This window comes from Pleurodeles waltl, chromosome 4_1 (genome assembly GCF_031143425.1).
Source record: "Pleurodeles waltl isolate 20211129_DDA chromosome 4_1, aPleWal1.hap1.20221129, whole genome shotgun sequence".
In the NCBI taxonomy this organism is placed as follows: Eukaryota; Metazoa; Chordata; class Amphibia; order Caudata; family Salamandridae; genus Pleurodeles; species Pleurodeles waltl.
Window position 1 is genome coordinate 594538668 of NC_090442.1, and position 22626 is coordinate 594561293.

Sequence of the window (22626 nt, forward strand, 5' to 3'; positions counted from 1 at the left end):
TAAATTTAATTTCAAACAACTAAATCACAGCCTGAATAGCTTCTACAGCAACTCCGTTTTAATGCCCTCTTTGTCTCTTTTAGCGCCTCCGACACCTCCTTCCTTCCCACCCCCCACCAGGGTAATCAGAAAAGCTGCTTAGGGTCTGTCAAGTATCCGTTACATTGTGATGGGCTTCATTATCGCGAGGCTAGCACTATGGGCTGTTTGTTAAATGGCATACCCATCAACAAGGGAGGGCCGGTGCACGGAGAGCGTGCGGCATCAAAATGGAGGCCTGTCACTCGAAAGCAACAGGACTTGACGCCGAGGACACTTCACAGTAACACTGCTGAAAGAAAAGCATCACCTCTATTCAGAGATGAAATGACAAAAAAGAAACGTGTGTAAAGAATGCAAGGATTTATTGCCTATAATAAAAAAGAATGCCTTATCATTCTTCAGCAGGGCTTCAGAAACATTTTCTGCCTTTAATGCATGGCATAGTTAGTTACTTTCGGAAGACCCAGCCGATAGACGAATAATTAGGTTGATTTGTATTTTCTTGCTTTTATGCAGAGCCCGCCACCATAATTTCTCCATTAATTAACACAGTATTTATCAGGGGTTACTATTGTTCAACTCATTCATAGCTGCAAGCACAATACACTCACGAATGAACAGCGTGCGCCTGTGCAATAATGTGTGCGGTCATCATTTACACCCAAATCATTGGTTTGTGGATATTCCCCTTGCTGTGGTTTAGTTATGAGGGTCACAAAGCATGCAGATTCAGGCCTCTTGCCGCATCCCTTTCTGACACGTTCCACACAGCCATAGCTGCTATCTGTCTGAAGATAACCTGTACACACTGGGGCTCAGATGTATCATAGGATGGTGGTGCCCGTTCATTAGGCAAGGTGATGCAATGGCAGAACAATCCTTAGATCAGATTTGGAATGCCATGCAAGGCCACCTTGCGTGGCCCTAAGTTGATTGGTAAATCTGGAGTAACAGCAAGGCACTATAAGTCACTGATTTGCGTTAGTCTGCACTGGGAAGATGTTACATGTGTGAGAGTGGATGTTCTCATGCATCCACCCATGTATTTTGGTGAATTCCCAAATTTATCAAGACAGGTAAACCTGGGAATGCATGAAAATGTGACGCCTCCCCAGTAGAGGCGCAACAAGGAGAAATAAACTGGAGAAATATCTTTCATTTTCCTTGTTTTTTCCTCTTTCTAATGGTGCTGCATTCAGCAGGGGGTGAAATTGCGTTGCACATTCCAGTTAAATAGTTTAGAGTTTGTAACATATATATAGAGCAGGCAAAAGTAATGATGAAACGGTGCTCTAATAATATCCAACACTCTGCTGCCCATGGTGTGATGCTGGCTTCTGTGCTCTGTGGTTTCTGCTTTCAAATGTGTATACCCAGAGATATTGGAGCACACAAACAGTTCATGTTCAAGTGTAGCTTTGATAAAATAGTAACAACATAGTCTATAACAGTGTGGTCCTTTTTTTATTTTAATTTGCATCACCGACAGGTTCAAAATGTGTTCTTTAAATACGGCAGCCAACGCGTATTAATTTATATCATGAAGTTACTATAAAGCTGTACAGACAAAAAATGGGCAAAAGGGTGTACAGTACCATCCTGGGGATAAATCATATTCCATTTAAATCCCGAAGAAGTAAAGCCATGTGACAGTAGGAAAAACTCCTTTTTAGGTGAAGTACTCTCTCTGGCTTTGTGTGCTGTTTCCAGTCTTGAAAGCCTAAAGCCCCCTCCCAGCCCCCGGAGTGCTACTGTAAACACTTTTTGCACTGGCACAGCTTGAAGTAACCTCATGAATTGAACCTATACAATTCGGAAGCTACCCAGACTGTCTATGATATCACTGCAGCACAGTTGAAAAAGTCCATAGGACAAAACATATGTTGACTGCTTTAGTTAGAGATTGAATTTCAAATTTGGTGAGACAAATTAAAATTAGGAAAAAAATACTTTTCTCTGACATACTGTGATTTGGAAAACAAAAATGTAAATTGCAAACTCTTCCATCTATTTAGAATAGTATAGGAATGGAGGATTAACTGAGATATGAGATGCCTGGTTGACCAGTTGTATCTAGGAGCACGAGCGTCAAACAATAGCATGGCATTTTTGTAGGGGTGTGCAAAACTCATGTAATTTGCTGTAGTGTAATTATGCAAAATTACTTCCCAATTATGCATGATTACACAAAAGGCATCTTGGACTAAAAAAAAATTATCGAATGGTTAGTATGAGTAGAAATTCAACTTGAAAATGTAATTTCAATTTAATTTCCGGTTGCTCATGTTCAAAATAATTCTGCTTGTGTTCAGATTTGTAATTTTGCACTCAAAAATTACCTGAAATGGTTTTGACCACCCCGGTTAAAGGACCTACTGCTTGAGTTCCACCCACTGTCACTCGCACTGCTCAGGTAAAAACAAAATCTATCTGAAATGAATTAAACTAATACAATTTCATTACTCGAAATTACCACAATTACGCCAATTACAGCTGTATAATAAAAATGTTTTAAGGCCTACATATATGGACATTCTCTGCTGTTCACCAATGATGAGTTTCACTGGACACACAACTCCACGATAGGTAAGACGGCAAAGTGTGTCCGCTGAGCCTGCCTGGGGAGTAACCCGGCATACGGCAGGCTGGGGACATGGCCAAATTTGTTTATCAATGCCTTCATAGGGTTGTGGCATGTGTTTTAGATTTACATAATTATGTATGTGCTGCCCTGAGGGTGCACCTATGCATAGTGCTGCCTGACGATAAACAACTTATTTTCTGAGGTTTGCTATGTTTTTATGATAGATTATTGAACTATAATAAGACACAATTGAAACAATTTTCGCTTGCTTACAGGAGCTATGAGGCTTCAACGAGAATAGAGTAAATGAAATGGCTAAACGTAACACCTCACGCAAACCAATATTTATAATGGGATATAGATGGTTTCTGCACGGAATGCTTTCTCGCTATATAGTTTTTGAATGTTTTGTTACAATTTGTAATTGGTGGCACAATACTTATATGAGAAATGTTACTAACAGTTGGATGGATATTTACATTAATATGTTTAGGATTAGTGGTACGAACAGAAGCTTTTTTATTGCTTTTGTCTACTTGCAGTTAATATTTAGAATAAAAAGTGTGGCTTTACGTGGCCATTATAATTCAATGAATACTTTGAAATATAATTTAATTAGAGGGGTACTATTTTCATATCATATACGTTTACCACCTTTGTGTGGTGCAGAGATGATCGTGATCCACCGCCCCCACTAAAAAAAAGAAAAATAAGATTACACATGGTCGTATTTGGCATCTGGTATTAATGACTCACAACATTGTGTTCTACCTACTTTTGCTCATGTGGATTATTTTGGAGGATGTTTACCTTAAAGTATTTCCATATGGTTCCAAATATTGTGGACACATTTTTATCTTTCTCTTATTGGTCCCTCCATTGTAAGAATGCAGTTTCAGTTAGGATAGCACATCTTGACGTGCATCTAGTAACCTCCATTTACATAACTGCTACAACTGCTGGTTTATGATAGCCCGGGAGTACATTAAACAAATGGTGATTAACGTTATTGTAGTTAGGACTCGGAGGCCGCCATAGGGGCCTTACCCCAACACCGGTCATACACCAACCGACAAGACAGTTTTTGTTTGATGGAAGAAGTATTTATTTTAAATATACTTTCATAGAAATTCATAAACACAATTCATGTAAGTCATCATATGCACCTTACTCACTAAAACATTTCACTGCAAACTTTAATATATATAAACTGCTATAGTCGCTACTTTGTAACCATATTTTATTTTGACAGGATCCCTTCCTGTCCTGAACCTCCTTTGGACCACACAGGGACTGATTGTCACCTGTATCCTTAGGGGGGCGGTATCCCTGCTTCCTCTGTTCCTTGCCCCCATGTTCAGGGTTCCGCCCCCTCTCCAAACACCAATCAACCAAGGGGTGTACCAGGGCGGCCCAGGGCATGAGCCCCGTGACCACCCCAGTGATCTGGGCTCCCTACCCCCAAACAGGTGTGTCCATCCGCAGGTTGGTCCAGGACTTCAGGATCCTATCTCTCTTGTTATACCGGGGCCCCCCCCTTGGGGTCCCCTCTGTTGCTTCCGGTTACTTTATTCTTTCTTTCTGCGCCCTTCCTCCAAGCCTAATAATAAGGAGAGGGTGGGTGGGAATCGCCAACAGGTCTGCCCGTCCCCGGCCGCCGCGCACGAAGTAAGAAGGCCGAGCCTTCTGGGGGGGGCGCTTTTATGCCCCCCCACCAGTGCGCGGCGGCCCAAACCGGTCCAGCCCTGCCCCGTCCACCGACGCTCTCCCAGCGTCGAACTTCCGCCCGCGCGTCTCGCGAGACGCGCGAGCGGAAACCCATGGCCAGCCTGCGCACAACTAGTGCGAGGCTCGGCCCCGGCGTCCCCGATCCCTAAGGGGCCGCGCCCCCCCATGTTGGGGGGGGCGCTCTTCCATAGGACTCGGAGGCCGCCATAGGGGCCTTACCCCAACACCGGTCATACACCAACCGACAAGACAGTTTTTGTTTGATGGAAGAAGTATTTATTTTAAATATACTTTCATAGAAATTCATAAACACAATTCATGTAAGTCATCATATGCACCTTACTCACTAAAACATTTCACTGCAAACTTTAATATATATAAACTGCTATAGTCGCTACTTTGTAACCATATTTTATTTTGACAGGATCCCTTCCTGTCCTGAACCTCCTTTGGACCACACAGGGACTGATTGTCACCTGTATCCTTAGGGGGGCGGTATCCCTGCTTCCTCTGTTCCTTGCCCCCATGTTCAGGGTTCCGCCCCCTCTCCAAACACCAATCAACCAAGGGGTGTACCAGGGCGGCCCAGGGCATGAGCCCCGTGACCACCCCAGTGATCTGGGCTCCCTACCCCCAAACAGGTGTGTCCATCCGCAGGTTGGTCCAGGACTTCAGGATCCTATCTCTCTTGTTATACCGGGGCCCCCCCCTTGGGGTCCCCTCTGTTGCTTCCGGTTACTTTATTCTTTCTTTCTGCGCCACGAGGGCGACCAGGGCCCCAGGGTCCTACGCCCTCCCCACCAGAAAACAAACACTTAGCGAAAAACCACATGTCTGCCATGAATTGGTCAGTACCTGCATCGGATAAATGAACCAAATCCCTATGAAACATTTCAGGACCTTTCAATTGTCTATGTGGGATGTTCCACAAACGGCCTGGACCAGGGCAAAGCTTTGAAATCTCTGCGTTAAGTCGCCTCACTGACACATTGATTGTTCTTGGTTTGATTCCTGGGCCCCATCTTTTCCGTGGCACCATGTGAGACCAGGCGATGGCTGCATGAGGAAATTGCTTAGCAAGCTTTGTTATTTCTAAGAATATCGCCTCTCTGAGGGCTTTTCGACCCAGATGTACCAGGTCATTGCCCCCCAGGTGAATGATGATGAGGTCCGGGGATTGGAGTCCTGGACATCCGCGAGCCAAATCAACCAGCTGCTGTAGCTGTTTAATTCCTTTGCCGCCAACCCCGCACCACCTGAAGGCCACGTCTAAGCTTGTCGCCGGATTCGGTTTACGGAGCTGCTGCAACCGGTACGCCGCCCGACGAACGAATGAATGCCCCAGTACCCAAACCACACGCGGAGCCATCTACTGCAATAAAGGGAAAATTGTGTGAGGAATGGTACAGAATGTTAAGATACACCAACAATCCCAATTATACCAGCTCTGGCCTAACGTAACGCTTATAACAGTTAGACGACCATCTGCCAATGGCCTTAACTTCAGAGATGGGCATACCTGCACCCGCAGCTAACGTAGCCGCGCCAATCCTGAAGGAGTGAGGAGAGTAACCCAGAGGCTCCAAGCCTGCTGCCTTTAATGATATTTTCATTACCTCTGTAAATTGGTAGCGCGACAGACAGTCCCCATTTGCGTGTATGAATAACGCCGTTGATTTTTCTAAAGGGCGCACCTTTAGATAAGCACCTAGGTTGGCAACCGGACAGATAAAAGACCCCCGCGCTGCCCGAAGATCAATCCTCGCCCCTTTACCTAACTGATCAGTCTTTGATTTGCGCAGCAGTATGGTGGCGGAGTTATTATTGATTATTACATCTGGCCATTGGAGACCCCCTGCATGGTCGTTCTTGGAAGTACCTAACATTTCGCCAATACGGAAGGCCCCATAAAAGGCCACCGAAAAAGCTGATGTGAATAAGGCAGTCTCGAAAGGGGAGGAAGAAACTACAGCCACTGCACCCAGCAATTTCTCTAATACCTGGGGGGTTATAGGCCGCCTAGAGTCTACTTTGGGGCCCTCCGCTTTTGACCACCCCACCAGTGCCTGCTTAATAATAAAGGCATTGAGTTTAGAGTCTTGCCCTCTTAGCTTGGCGAAAAAACGGATGGCTGCCAAGCTGGCCTTGGCGCACGAGACAGGTTTACCATTGCTTTTTAAATGTTGTAAAAAGGCACAGATTGCTTCGGATGAAAACCAATCTGAGGAGTTCACTGATTTAAAAAACAGTCTATAATGCAAGAAGGCCCTTTCGTATGCCCCCTTTGTTCGTGTCGCCAAAGAAGCCCCTACTAGGGCTGACAGCGCGGGACACCAATCTTCCACAGTGATGTTGGAAACTCTGTCATCCTCTCCGACGCCTGAGGGTGGAACCTCTGAAAATCCTGCATTAATGATCGAGACAAAGCATCAGCTGCATTGTTATTTACCCCAGGAACATGCTTCGCCCGGAATGTGATGTTGAGTTTCAAACATTGCAGCACCAGATACTTAAGTAGTCTCAGCACCCATCTGCAGCTAGCTTTTTGTCTATTGATTGACTCCACGACTGCCATGTTGTCTGACCAAAATACTACTGTCTTGTTTCTCAATGCGTCCTCCCATACAGAAACCGCTACAATGATGGGAAATAATTCCAAGAATGCTATGTTTTTGGTGAGCCCCAACTCTACCCAATCAGTTGGCCAATCTGCCCGGCACCATGCAGAACCAAGTATGGCCCCAAAGCCCACACTGCCTGCAGCGTCCGTAAACAGGCCAAGAGAAGGGCTGTCGGCAGGGGGAAGAGGCCAGATCACCGCCCCGTTAAAGTCTTGTAGGAATGCTTCCCACACTCTCAAATCGTCCCTTACTTCCGCAGATAGCCTGGTGTGATGGTGTTTCTCGGTCAACCCTGCCATGGACCTAGCTATGGATCTGGAAAAGGGGCGGGCCATGGGAATAATCCTCAATGCGAAATTCAATTGACCCACCAATACTTGCAATTGGTGCAGGGTGACCTTGGTATGGGATAAGACTGTTCTGATGGACCCCTTAAAAACTTGAAGCTTGTCCAGAGGAAGGCGACACTCCCCCGCTATGGTGTCAATTTCTATGCCCAGGAAAGTGATGCATGTGGAGGGGCCTTCTGTTTTTTCTTGGGCTATTGGGACCCCGAATTCTCCAAACATGGTTGTCAGAGACTGCAGGGCCCAAAGGCATTTGTTTGACTCAGGAGGGCCCAACACTAGGAAATCATCCAAATAATGTATAACATTCGCATGACTTGTACGTCTGGTGAAAATCCATTGCAAAGCAGAACTAAACTGTTCGAAATAACTGCAAGACACACTGCATCCCATGGGCATACATTTGTCATAAAAATACTCCCCATTAAATTGGAATCCCAAAAAATGGTAATCTTCGGGGTGAACTGGTAAAAGCCGGAAAGCTGCTTCGATATCTGTTTTTGCTAAGAGCGCACCCCGCCCCAGACCCCTCAGCAACACTAGTGCCTGGTCTACGGTAGCATAACGCACTGAACATAAAGTCGGGTCTATTGCCTCATTCACTGAGGCGCCGCGTGGGGCTGATAGATTATGAATCAATCTGAACTGTCCCGGCTCTTTTTTGGGTACTACTCCTAATGGGGAACAGACAAAATTAACTGTGGGTGGGGAAGTGAAGGGGCCAGCCAGCCTCCCTAGAGCGCGTTCTTTTGCAATTTTCTTAGCCACCACGCCAGGGTTTTTCACGGCAGACATAAGATTTCTGCAGTGACCTAGGGGGGGGACCTGGGATGCTGGAATTCTAAAACCCTGTGAAAAACCTTTAATCAGAAGTTCAGCTGAAGCCTTGACTGGGTAAACTTTCAGCCAAGGCAACAAAAACTCTAAGTGAATGGGAGTCGGCAAGGAAGAACTAGGTACTGGACTTACTCCCTTCCTTAGCTCTGTCCTTTGCTTTTTTAATGCATTTAAATTCGGGGTGAGAGGGGTGCCCGCAAAATGCACAGGAGTGCCTGAATTTGCACGTCCCAGGGGGGCGTGAACATACTTTCTTGTTAAACGCCCAGCAAGACCCTTTTTTGTCGCTTGTATACTGTGCTCGAAAGGGCTGCTTGTTGGGTAATTTGTTGTTCACGCACTCCAGCCAAACATTTACTTCAGTCTGATCCCAACCAATTGCTGGATCCTCTACCTTTGCCCACCTGAAATCACGGTCATACTCCAGCCAAGCGTTCCCGCCGTACATATGATGAGCTTTTAAAATTTTGTTTGCATAAAATATCATTGACAGGCCGATGTCAGGCTTCTTTTCCATCATGACTGACATAAACACATTAAAACCGAATAACCAATTTGTAATATTCTCTTCTATCTTAGGTTTTTTTTCCGAGTATGCTGAAGTTTTAGCATCTTTATCCTTTGATTCAATTTCCCTTCTCTTAGCCCTTACCAGGCTAAAAATGTCCACAAAATCCCCTTTCCATATTTTCTCTTTGATTTCAGAAGCTACATGTGCAGCTAACTTCCCCGGCCTAGATAGCAATGTGTCTGCCCCCGTGACTTCAGCTGGGGCTGGTGTTACTATGGTGTTACCACCCTGTTCTATGACCTTACCATTTTGTTTTTCACCTGGAGGAGTCTGCAACAGCGGGCCCGGTGCCTGGCTGACACTGGGGCCCGAGGTCGCCACCTGCAATGAAGGAACATTACGTGCTGCTACCAACGCCTCCACCTGGCGCTTAAGTTCAAGTACGGAGTTCTGCAATGGGTCACTAGCCCATGGGGTCGTGGGGGGTGGGGCTGGCACTGGCACAGAGAGATTGGCCAACATCTGTGATACTGACACCAAAGTTTGAGTTGTCAGGTCCTGGGATGCCCCTGAATGGGCCCCAGCCGCCTGCCCCTGCTCTGTGACTGCGCCAACCCCTAGAGCCACTCCCTGCGCAATGGGTAATGGTTGCGTGGGTACATCCTTGGCTGGTGCTGCTAATGCTGCTACAGAACGCCGTATATCCGCCAGCATAGCTTCCACACCCCCCGCCGGGCCCGTGCTAGGCGACCTTACCCCTGCGTGATGCCCCGCAATTTCTTCAGAAGGCGCCGCCGCTGCAATACTGGGGGCCACCACTGTGACTAACTCAACCACAGGGGGAGGGGGGGCCAAAACTGTCTGAGGCGTAGGCTGTTGAACTACCGCCCCCCCAGTCTGTTTTTTATTCCTACGCCTAACTGGAGGAAAATCAACTGTCTGAGGCGTAGGCTGTTGAACTACCGCCCCCCCAGTCTGTTTTTTATTCCTACGCTTAACTGGAGGAAAAGCTGCAGGTGGTGCTACATTCGCACGGCGCGGGCGGGAAGCGCCTACCTCACCGTCATCTCCATCTGAAGGAGCAGCCTCCCCTTCTGAATCCCCGCCCCCTAACTTAGCTAGGACCAATTTTAGCAATTGGGCAAGATCAGGATCTGTGGCCTTCCTCTTACCTCCTCTCGCCCTATTAGCTGCCATAATGCCAATATTAGGTAAACAAGTTGCAAGCAGTGGTAAGACAAATTTCTAAATTAATTAACGCAAATGAATAAACCGTTAGCCCAATGCCAACGTCACTTTTCGTAAAAACACAGTGGATAACAGCCCTAGGACACTGACGCGCAATGCACCATTAACACATTCAGATTAGTGACAAAATTACCCACCTAATGAATAATCCGTTAGCCCAATGCCAACATCACTTTTTGCAAAACACAGTAGATAAAAGTCTTAGGACACTGACGCGCAATGCACCATTAACACATTCAGATTAGTGACAAATTACCAACCTACTGATACCACAACTATATCTGTAAATAAGCACTTTCAACAATTGATATGGCCCCCTTTTGCTTTACCACAAAGCTAACTATAAATGGGAGGAGAACAATATCTGTAACCCTTAATACTTTTTTGCCCCTGCACCACAGCCCTCTCCCACGTGGCACCCAAATTTTTTTTTTTTTTTTTTAAAACTTTGAAAACAGAAAGAGACTGGAGCCTTAATCCAGCGCCATAGACCGCTCGGCCACGCTACCTAGAGAAACCTTTAAAGTAATTGACCTGGGGTGTAAACCCCTACCAGGTGAGAGTGCGCACAGAACAACCTCCTAACTACGGAGTCAGCCTCCGTGCGCTCACTCACCTCGCTTTCCTTTACTTGCTCCCAAGACTGCTTGACAAAGTCACTCCCCTGCGCCTGCCGCTCCACGTCCAAATTGATGCACCCGACACTACGAGGTCGCTCCCCTGCTATCTGCCAGACGCAATTGCCCTCGACCTCGCCGCCGCGCTACCAGGTCCTCTGGTAACCGAAATCCACACAACAGGTCTGCCCGTCCCCGGCCGCCGAATCGCCAACAGGTCTGCCCGTCCCCGGCCGCCGCGCACGAAGTAAGAAGGCCGAGCCTTCTGGGGGGGGCGCTTTTATGCCCCCCCACCAGTGCGCGGCGGCCCAAACCGGTCCAGCCCTGCCCCGTCCACCGACGCTCTCCCAGCGTCGAACTTCCGCCCGCGCGTCTCGCGAGACGCGCGAGCGGAAACCCATGGCCAGCCTGCGCACAACTAGTGCGAGGCTCGGCCCCGGCGTCCCCGATCCCTAAGGGGCCGCGCCCCCCCATGTTGGGGGGGGCGCTCTTCCAGTACACGTTGCTAGACTGGCCTGGGGTGTTACTCCTTTCAAAAGTTCTTTCCAGACAGCTGTCCAGACTCAGGCTAAGCGTAGAGATACTCTTTACATCAGGTTAGTCTGTGGCCTGCGTTACACAAAGCAAAGGCACAAAGAGGTGTGAGGTTTTACGTTGGCTGACATCAGCCCAACTAAAGGTTAGGGGTAGGCAGAACTTGCAGAGTTTCACTCTGCAAAATTCTACAGAGTTACATAAAAACCCGCAGTGTTCCCCAAATGGGTGGAAATATGCATTGCACGCTGCTCGTGCTGCAATTTAGCAGCAGGGGTGTAAGTAGCATTGAAAAATCAGCGTGAATGCACCATGTGATGCACAAGAGCTCGTGGCCATTTGAATTGATTTTGCTGCTTATTGTGTAGAAAATCTACTCGAGTGGCAGCAAATCTACTCGAGAATCAACCCTCTGACCCGACCAATGAAAATGGTGCTAGTGGACGCCGGATCTCGCTTATGCTTGCTTTTCTGGAGACTATCAGTGAAAAAAATTAAACCACACAGTGATTGGCAAGATTTGGCCAAAACTCTGTGTTACAACTGTAACCAGAGTTACCAAATTCCCATTCCACAGGTGCAGTCCGCCCATCCCTACTAAAAGTGTGATAAAGAAAGACAAAATACTGGGCTTCACCTAAGAGGTACCCTGCGCCTCTGACAGCAGAATTTGTAGTTCTACCCTTAACCCCTCACTTGTACCATCTAAGAAAGGGTAGTGTTCAAGGAAGTCTAATCAGCAGCCACTTGCTAGCAAAGTTGTCACTGAATGTAAGTGTTGGAATCTCCTCCCTTTAGCCACAGAAATGAAGGCAATATACTCTCACTGTCTGGGTAAGCTGTACTCATCCTCCATCCAGGCCGAATTGCCGCTTTATTCCAACAAGCATTTTCCCAGTGGGCTGGAGCCATTGGAGGAAAGAGGCTGCTGCTAGTACCCCTTGCACTTCCTCCAGCTTCCCCCAGATGATTACAGCAGACACAGTGGTTGGGAGGAGCTTCAGGAGAGAGACAGAGAGAAAGAGAGAAATGAGGAGAGCGAGAAAGAGATAGAGAGAGAGAGATAGAGAGAGAGATTAAATAAGTTGAAGAGAGCAGGACTAGTTTGAACATTTTCACCCAGTTTGACACTGCCTCTATCTTGTGCTATGTTAAACCAGAGGTATGCAAAATGGATTCCGCTTTGCTTTACAAGACAGTGAGCCAAACCTGAAAAGACATCTGCTCCATTATTAGTTTGGACCCAGGCATTATTTTGTGCGTCCATCTTCAAAGCTGATCAGCTATCCTTGCTTAAGTGGCGGTCCTGTGGTAGCCTAGTATCACATAGAATGTTCGCCCAGTTCAAGTAACTTTCAGAAGTACAGATAAAGCACTCCACAAGTATACAATGTTGTTTCTGTCTAGATTCTTGAATCCTCACATTGCATGTAGACCCAAAAGGTGGCAGCTATAGTCATAAAATTCCCCAAGAAAGCTGACCTTTACTTAAATCTCTGATTGCCACCTCCCTTTTTTCTTTTGAAATGGCCTTCTTTTTCATTTCCCATCCTCTGCATGCCTTTCTCTAAGGCACTTGCATGTTTGACTTAATCTCTATTGCTGAGTTTCAGCAATTTGCATACAATTTTTCCTTTTTTGAAAGCCACACCCATAAAACTGAATAAAATCTAACCTCCTTTAAACTCATCTATGAATCCCATCAAACATCTGCAGGAACTTGACATTACTCCGACCCCCAATAAAGATAACTGCTGTTCACTTAATTTAGTACAGAAAATGGGCTTCATCAGTAGTAAGCATCTTTCAGGACTCCTGCCCCCAGGCACAGCCTGGCCTTCATTTGCTGCACCTGTAACATCTGCTGTGTGGTGGTGTGGCCCCCCAATTCGGGCCCTTGGCTGGCCCAAAGATCTACTGGCCCAAGCTCAGGCCTACTAATGTGCATTGAGCCAGGGACTCAAGTGTGGGTGGGGCCTGCATCTTAACTGGACTCTTCTTGTTCCCATTGGGAGGAGGCCAGAAGCTGGATCTGGCTACGATTCGCTGCTCCCTGGCATGGTGGCATGGCTACTTTGACAGTGTCCCGGGAGCTGGACTGAGTCCAGGAATTAGCTATCCTGCTTGGCTGGTGCAGCCCTACTGCTTGGCTCAGAGTGACTCAGTGGGAACTAGCCTGCCTGATGACAGATGCCTGGAATTGTGGTGCCTACTGTGACTGTGCCCAGCCAGCTCAGCTGCAAAGGGCACCTTCACAACTGAACAATTCCAACTGCACACTTATTACCTTGTGTGTGGTGGGGGGGTGAGTGGCAGCCGGACTTTTCCTGGCAAACTGAGGCCTACATCAGGGGGATGCATGGGGACAGGGTCCTCCCTTCCTCATGAACTGTGGCCAAAACCTTATATCACCACCTCTGTGGTACATGGGCTCATCTAGACCCTGAGACTTGCATTGCCCCTCTTGCCTTCATGCTCCAGGTCAAAGGCTCCACAGTTGATCAATCACTCGCCACCAAACACCATTGCTGCCTGAGGAGGACTAAATGTGAAGAGAGGCATGGGGAACCCCCTACTGTCCTCCCTCACTTATGTCAGACTATACCATGACCCCATACCCAACGGGGATCACTCTCCAACCTCCATCCTTATCAGAATCTGTGGTCTAAATAATAGCCCTTCCGCCACCCGCGCTGTGTCACCCAACTGCCCTACTACACAGGTGGGGCTTTTTTCAACTGAAATTGACATATGGTACTGTGCCCCTATCATGACTGGCACCCCAGGAATCAATGTGGAATTCTGTACTCAGTGGTTTCCTCCCCGCAGGTGCGTCTGCCCTTCTGGCTGGTCTCATGGTTTGCCTTAAGCAGGACAAGGCCACTGCAGCCATGGCCAAGGCAGGGGGCCGCGATTCAGATGGAGGTGCCCTGTGACCTCTTGATGCAAGGTTAGAGCATACACTATTAGACAACTCTTGAAAATTTGACAAGATCCTACAAGCTGCCCTAAATATTAAATCTTCCCTGGAACTCAAAATGGATCCCTAGGGATTGACATGGGCCTCATGCGTGCAAACCACAAGAAGTTGAAAGGCCGGGCGGAGGACTCCAAAACACACTAGGAGTGCTCCGGCTGGTGGTCACAGAGGCGGACTCTCGTATAAAGGCCTTCCAGGAGGAGGTATGCTACCTCAAGAAATGAGTTGAAGATCATGAAAGCCACTCCCACCGCAAAAATGTGAGGATCGAGGGGCTACCAGAATGACCCAAGGGCCCCAGCTTTGAGTTCACCCTCAAGGAGTGGCTTGCACCGACTGTTCTGGGTAGTAAACTATCAACGTTCTTCTCCATGGAACGGGTGTCTCAGTGCCCCTCTGAGACCAGTGGTTGCCTACCTCTTCAACTAAAAGGGACAGGGATCACATGCAAAGGGACCCTGGATGGTCGACAACTCTCATGTACACATATTCCATGATTATACCACGTTTGTGCAGAGGTGCCAGGCCTCTTTCCTGTATTGAAGAGGTAACTTTGAGCCCTGCAAATTTAATATGTTTTGCAGTTTTCTGCCACTTTAAAGATAATATATGACAGCCATACCATCTCCTTTGTAACCCCTGGAGAAGAACAGACCTGGCTGGAGAGCCAGGGCATCATCTCACCACCCACAGGAGAGGGGGACCTTAGAAGCTGGCAGGTGCAGAAGTGTTGTAGGCCCAGGACAGGAACAAGAAGGTGGGCCCCTACGAGGGGACAGGTAGCCAGGGAGAGCGTCCAGGCAGTTGTCCTGGCTGAACAACCCAATGCGTCTCCTTTACCTCCCTTGGTTAGGGCCGCAAAACTAGACAACGCTGCATCAGATCTGGACCTAGCTCTAGCTTTTTTGCGGGGGCACCTACTTATCACCCCCATGTCAGCAGATGACTTAATATGATCAACCTATGCTGGACAAGCACCATGTTGATTACCTTGCAGCAAGATGTCAGCCCTTGTCAGGCTGGGGCCATGTTCGCAGGAGCTACTGTACCTAGTCTTTACCAGTACTCGGCTTACCTGTAGGGGGCCCAGTACCATCAGTGACCTGGTCACGCAGGTCTCCTTATTGGATGACACATTGCTTCTGCTTCACCCTACACCCCCAGTTGAATTGTTGCTACCTCTCCTACCTGTTGTGAAACCATGCTCCCCTCCATTATAGTACTGCTAGCAGGGCACCCATTGGGATATTGGTTTGGGAATGGGTGTTGGGAAGTTGATGTTGCTTTTTTTGTTATTTGCATTTTTATGTTTTCTATATGGTATGCATAGACGTGGGGTGCTTGTGTGGGGGGGATGGGTTGATGGAATAGGGGTGCGGTTATAGGGCCTGGATCGTATTGCATTAACCATGACAGTCAGTGGTCATTTTGCCTGGACACAGTACCAACTTATGACCTGGAATGTAAGAGGCATGGTCAGTTCTGTTAAGAGATATAGCATCTATCTATATTTGAGGAGGTGTGGGGTACACATAGGCCCTCATTATGACATTGGCGGTAACTGCCGCCTACCGCCACGGCGACGACCGCCAACATATCGCCGCAGTGGCTAGCAGCCGTCCACGCGTATTATGACCGTCTACGGTATTCCGTCAGAAGGCTGGCGGAATACGGCCGACGGTCATGGCGGCGGACGGCAGTAAGGTGGCACTGCTGACAGCAGCACCACCTCGCCAGCAAAACACCGCATGAGCAATGATACGGCCTGGCGGTGTTTTGCTGGCGGACGCTGCTGCGTGACAGCAGCGTCCCGTCTCCAGCCGGAGGACACCCTGCAAGCAGGTAAGTCAGGTTCTCTGACAGGAGAGAGGGTGGGGGGTGTTGTGTGCGTGTGTGGGGGTGTTGTGTGTGTATGGGTGTGTGTATGTTTTGGTATGCGTGCATTCGGGCATGAGTCGCGTTGAATGCGTGCGTGAATGACTGAATGTGAGTGTCGGTGTATGCTGTGTGTTGTGAATGTGTGTGTGCGACAAAGTATGTTGGTGTGTGTGGCGGTATGTGGGTATGTATGTGTGCATGCGTATGTGGATGTGGATATGCGTGTGTGCATGTGTGTATATGGGTGCGCGTGTCGGTGTGTAAATGTGCGGGGGCAGAAGAGGGAGGGGGAGGCTGGCAGAGGACTCTGGGGAGGGGGTGGGGGCAGGGGAGACCCCTATCAGTGCCAGGGAAGGGATTGCCTGGTACTGATAGCGCCTACCGCCATGGGTTTCATGGCAGTAAGATTGGCATGAAAACCATGGCGGTAGGCCGGGTCGTAATCCCGAGGGTGGGATTGTGACGGCCGCCGGGCTGGACACCGAAGTCTCCAGCCCAGTGGCCCTTACCACCCTGGCAGTCGGTGTGTTAAAGTGGCTTCTGTGTTGGCGATTACGGCCAGGGTCATAATCCCTTTTTTTTTTACCGCCGGCCTGTTGGCGGTATTAACGCCGCTTTAACACCGACCTCCAGGGTCATAATGAGGGCCATAGTCTTCCTTCAAAAGACCCAGCTCACTTCCCCTGCTCTAGAGAGGGTAAACAAGATATGGCAAGGTACGATGACAAGAATCACAGACTCCAGATACCCCTGGGGTGATCTGATATGGGTTGCTCTGGGGGTGCAGACGGACCAGACGGATGCTTTTCCATTAGCGCAGGCTAAGTTTACATTCAAGACCACTTTAGGTAAATTTGGTGCCCTAAACCCATGGAGTACTTGGCTAAAAAACACATGGAGGGGGACAAATCAGGCAGACTCCTTGCTTGGCTCATCCGTTCAGACTCCCCCAGGGCCCCATCACAGTTATTCAGGATAAGACCGGCACATACTCTCAGGAAGCGATTAACCTTCCTTTCTGCTGCTATTACAACACACTGTACATGGCTCGAGTAACAGTGGATGTGTCCTTGATACGGACATTCGGCATCTTCCAAGATTGCAGGCATCTCACCGAGCAGAAGTGGAAGCCATACTCTCCAGGGATGAAATCTCTCAGTCGCTCAAACAAATGGCACGTGGTAAGACCCTTGGCCCGGATGGATGGCCCGTGGAGTTCTACACCACCTTCACATTGCAGCTCACCCCAAACCTCCTCCAGGCCTATGACTCGGTATACTTCCCCAGTCTGTAAGGGAAGCAGTACCAGTGGTCCTTCTCAAAGCAGACAGAGATCCATTGCTGGTGCAGTCTTATTGCCCCCTGTCCCTTTTAAATATGGACTATAATATCCTCGGGAAGGTGCTTCCCAATAGAATGATACACATAGCACAACACTTAATAGATCTTGATCAAATTTATTTCATACCTGGTAAAAACATGTTTTTGAACTTATGCTGCCTTTTCATGTTGATGGACTAGATGAGGAAATCCAGTACTAACCCCTAGGTTGCTCCCTCAATATAGAAAAGGCGTACGACACTCTGGGGTGGGACAACCTAAAAGAGGTCCTCTGCATACTTGGTGTAGGGCTGAGGTTCCTGTCCTGGGTTTTGCTGCTTTGTAATACACTGATGGTAAGAGTGAAGACTGGTACTACTATATCTGACCCACTACACATTGAGCGTGGCAGTGCTGTCCCTTCTCCCTAATCATCTTCTCTTTGGCCATGGAGCCCCTGGTGCGTGAGCTCCACAGTAGGGCCCCTGACTGGGGTGTTCAGATCAAGTATTAGCGTTATGTAATTTCACTATATGCAGATGATGTGTTGGTATACCTCCATGAATATGCAGACAACATCCAATATCTTTTAGGCCTCCTGTGCCTTTATGGTGGAGCATCTGGCCTTAAGGTGCACTAAGACAAATCCCATCTCTTTCCCCTAACAGTGACTACAGATGAGCAGCAACAGAGCCTCCCCATGCCTACCTCCCCTGGAGCCATGATACCTTTAAATACCTGAGGATCAGAGTGTATCACACTGACAAAGCCCTGGTGGATGGCAATATAGGTGTAGTAGACTACAGAAGGAAGCTCCAATGCTTTTTGGATGGGCATCCCACTCTCCCGTATAGAGCGCACAGCCATCTTGAAAATGCTTGTACTCTAGTGACTTTAATATTTCTTTTCTGCCATTCCTGTCCTACTGAACAAGAGTTTCTTTCAGCCCGGATCTATGAGTACTACTATGCAGTATCCCAACTGCAGTGGCTGATGTGCTGGCTGGAAACGGCATGTCAGAACTTGGACATTTGTTTAGAGAAGTGGTCTTCAAACAATTTAATAGCACGCTTCCCCCCGTGGAAAAAAAAATCATTGGGGCCCCCTAATCATTTTTCACCATTATTTTATTAAACTGGCAATGTTTAAATATCCCTAGACTTATTTAAATATTGCAGTTAGGTTCTATTATTGATTTAAAATTGCAATCAAATACATGATTGCCAAACATATTTGTCTGGTCAGGGAGGCTTTAATAATGTGTAAAAGTATCCACAGAGTGATTATTAGAAATTTGGGGGTGAGGGGTTTGAAGAATATTTGAAATTCCTTTGCTTTTGACACCATCTCCCAGCCAGAATATAAATCACAAAAGAGGTTATTGATGGCCCATTACAGAGCAACTTACTTCCGCTCACTAAAACAAAACACTTCTATCAGTATAATGCTTCCGTTGGCCAAAACCTGGCACCCCCCCTGAGATCACATGAGGCCCCGTTAGGGGTCCTGCCCACCAGTTTGAAGACCTCTGGTTTAAAGGTTCAGCTCCACCTGATGTACTGTGGTGGTTATTGGGCTCCAATAAAGTGGTTCCTAAAGGACACAGGAACGTCATTATGTGGTTGGCTGGGGCCTGCTTGAGCACATGCACTACCAAATGTCACACATGTACCCCCTATGCACCAGACCTGTCCCTCTGGGCGATACTGGCTTGCACCACACTCTAAGACAAGATGTAGCTCAACAGACAGAGAGGGGCCTCACCACATGGGGAGACCTCTTCAACAACAAGATTCTCTATACTTTTGACGGCCTGATGGACGACTTAGGTATTCCACCAGACTCTTAATTTACACTACCCTCACACATCATCTGTTTCAGGTCGGGCATAGGATACACAAGGAACCAGTGATCTCACATTTGGTGCAGACATTACTTACACATGGGTGGGGGGGCAGATGAGCCATTACCTGCCTGCATAGCACTTCACAGATGGACAGCGGTACACCGCTCCAGGCGCTGAGGACTTGCTGGGAAACAGCACTAAGTGCAACACTCACAGACAGGTAATAGACACAATGCATGTGAAGGATTAAAATTATCTCTACCAATGCTAGGCTTAAGTATACCCAGAACAATTATCTACACCACACTTATCTCACCCCAAACCGATTGCCCATATGTATTCAAGCACCAGGGATGCTTGTCCCCATTGTTCCACCAATGCAGCAGAGTATTTACACATGGTATGGGATTGACCCTACATCAGCTCTTACTGGGATGAAGTACTCCTCATATCTCGGAGACACTGGGTTCCCACCTGATGAAGGAACCACTACATTGTCTGATGGAGCTTACCACTTGTACCATTGAATGAAACCCTCCTAATAAGTTAATTCACCTGGCCCTAAATCTTACCAAGTGGTGGATAGCCATGATAGCCAGGGGTTGGAAGTCAGCCCCATCCCACCCACAAAGCTGTGGTTGTATGGCTTCCGTACTGGGATAATAGCTGAGCAGGATTCGCTGTGCAGAGTCAGCGCAGATTGTGGCAGACCAGCCACAACCCCAGACTGGGAAAAGTACCTTCCCACAGTGGAGGCTAAATCAGACGAGAGGCCAACCTTACCCCTCAGATACATGGTATATGCTCACACTTTTCACCAGTGATTGTGAACCTTAAAAAGCTTTTCCAGTTCTTCTGCATGCTGCTTCCATCCTGCAGGAAGATACTGCCAGGTGGTGCACTCTGGTGGCCAGTTCTATCCCCCCTCACTCCCCCTGCTGCTTTTTTACTCATTTCCACACCTGTCCCCCCAACCTTGCAGGGCTCCTTCCATCTCATATTTTATACGGGGGCTAAGTGATTCCCCACTCTGGATCCAGCCTAGAGATGCATACCTTTGGTTAAGCTAGTTGCTCTTGAGTTTTTTTGAGACATAGGTGGTCAACATGACATCGGTGGTAAAAAAACGGCTAACGCCGTGGTGACGGCCGCCAAAATACTTCCACTGCGGCTATCATCCGTCTGCCATATTATGAGCACTGCCAGACTTCCTCCAGAAGAAGGGCGGAAATCCTGCAGTGGTCATGGTGGTTGAAAGTCGTAAGGTGGCGCTGCTACCACCAGCACCGCCACGCCAGTAGAGTGCTCTCAGCCGTATTATGACCAGTAATACAGCCTGGGGGTGTCCTGCTAGCGGGCCGCTGCTGGCAGTATCAGCGCCCCCTTCCCATTCCCTGACGGAAGACCTCCTCGCTCAAGGTAAGTCGGGCTTCTGACAGGGGCGGGGGGTGAGTGCGGGAAGGTGGAGGGTCGTTGTGTGTCTGAGTGTGTGCATGAATGTGTGAGTGAGTGTGTGAATGCGTCTGTGTGTGTTGTGTTGTGTGCGTGGTTGTATGCCTGTGAGTGAATGCGTGTAAGAATGGTGAAGTGAGTGTGTGTCTGTATGTCAGTGTGATTGTTGTAAGAATGTGTGTGAGCATGTCTGGATGTATGTGTGCATGAATGCGTGTATACCAGTGTGTGTATGAATGTGTGTATGCCAGTGTGAGTGATTGGATGTATGCGTGGTGCGTGTCTGCAGGTGTGTGTGTGTATGGAGGGTGGAGGTGTGTGTCTGAGGATCAGAGGGGGTGGGGTGTGTTTGAGGATCAGATTGGTGGGGGGTGTCTGAGGATCAGAGGGGTGGGGGTATGTATGTGAGGATCAGAGGAGGTGGGGGGTGTTTGGATGGAGGGGGTTAGGGGTGTCAGGTGTTTGTTGGGGGTGGTGGGGGAGCCACCTACCGGTGACATAGAAGGAATTCCCTGTCACCGGTAGGGCCTACCGCCATGATTTTCGTGGCCATGGTAGTAGGCAGGCTCATAATGCTGCCGGCGATACTATGCCGGCCGCCGGGCTGGAGATTGACATCTCCGGCCTGGCCGCTGATACCACCATGGCGGTATGAATGGAGAAGTGGCGGGTTGGCTGCAGCCAACCTGCCATTCTCACATGTACCGCCAGCCTGTTTGCAGTACTACCGCCACATTTACACTCACCGTCGGGGTCTTATTGACCCCCATAGTCTTCTTAGAGTCAGGCAGCACACAATAACAAATATTGACTCTAGGGCAGGATACAAGACAACTAATTTTCATCTGTAATATTATGTATGGCATGTTCACTCATACTGCTTACAATGCCTGGTGCTGTATTGTGCCATGTTATCTCCCCATGGCATTTGAGTTTGATTAAAAAAAATGCCAATAAGACTTACTTGGAAAAAAAGCGTAATTTAACACAAAGAAACTGGAGTGAATGAATGGAATGATTTTCTTGAGTACACAAGACTAATCCCAATAGCCAATAACATTCAATAACCACTAATCTTGGGTTCCAGAGCAGCATGCTGCCTGGCGTAAAGCATTTCAGTGTCTCCCCAAGAGTAGTAAGCGCTATATAAATTCAATTGTAATTAAAATTGCAATCAATTACAATCTTTAGACAAGGACGTTGGAAACAAGGAACATTTCATGTCAGGCATTAGACAGCAGAGCAAAAATGTTATGCAAATGATACAAAACCAACAAGGAGATGGATGGAATGCTTTAATTAATCTCAGCCACTGGCAATAGCTCAAGCCATGGCTCAATCCACTGTTTCTTTGCCCACCATGACACCTTGTTTTGGACCCAATCATATGCAAATCATATTCCCAATAGAATGATGCATTGACCCTGTTCCTAATGGGAACAGTCCAGCCCAAACTGCCAAGGCAGGCCCAGTTACAGGCTAGACTGTTACTATTGGAGCAGGGTCAAGACTGATTTGCATATAGCTGGGTCCAAAATGGTGTGGCATGGTGTGCAGAATAATGATGGATTGGGACACGGCTCCAGTGATTACCAGTGTCTGAAATTGTTTCATGCATTCCATACATCACTGCTACGTATTTGTTTGCCCTCAGTGGGATGGGTGTGTCCAGACAAGTATCCTGTGCATGCTGTGTCACTGGAACTAAGCTATACCCGGCTGATGAGCCAGTCATTCGGGTGAAACCGGTCCTGGGTTGCTTTTGTTCCACCTTCAGGGAGGACCTTGCTTGGTAGTTTGGGCTCGACTGTTCCTACTGGAAGAGGGTCAAGACTGATTTGCATATAGCTGAGTCCAAAGTGAGAGGCATGGTGTGCAGAATAATGATGGATTGGGATGTAGCCTGAATGATTACCAGTGGATGAGATTAATTCATGCATTCCATCCATCACTGGTATGTATACTCATTGCAGATAACAGAACTATCTCTCATGTTTCACAGAACTTACATTTTCATGCCTCACAGAGTAGAGCCGCATACATGTTTTGTTTTAGACAGCAGAATATAAATCAGGATAAAC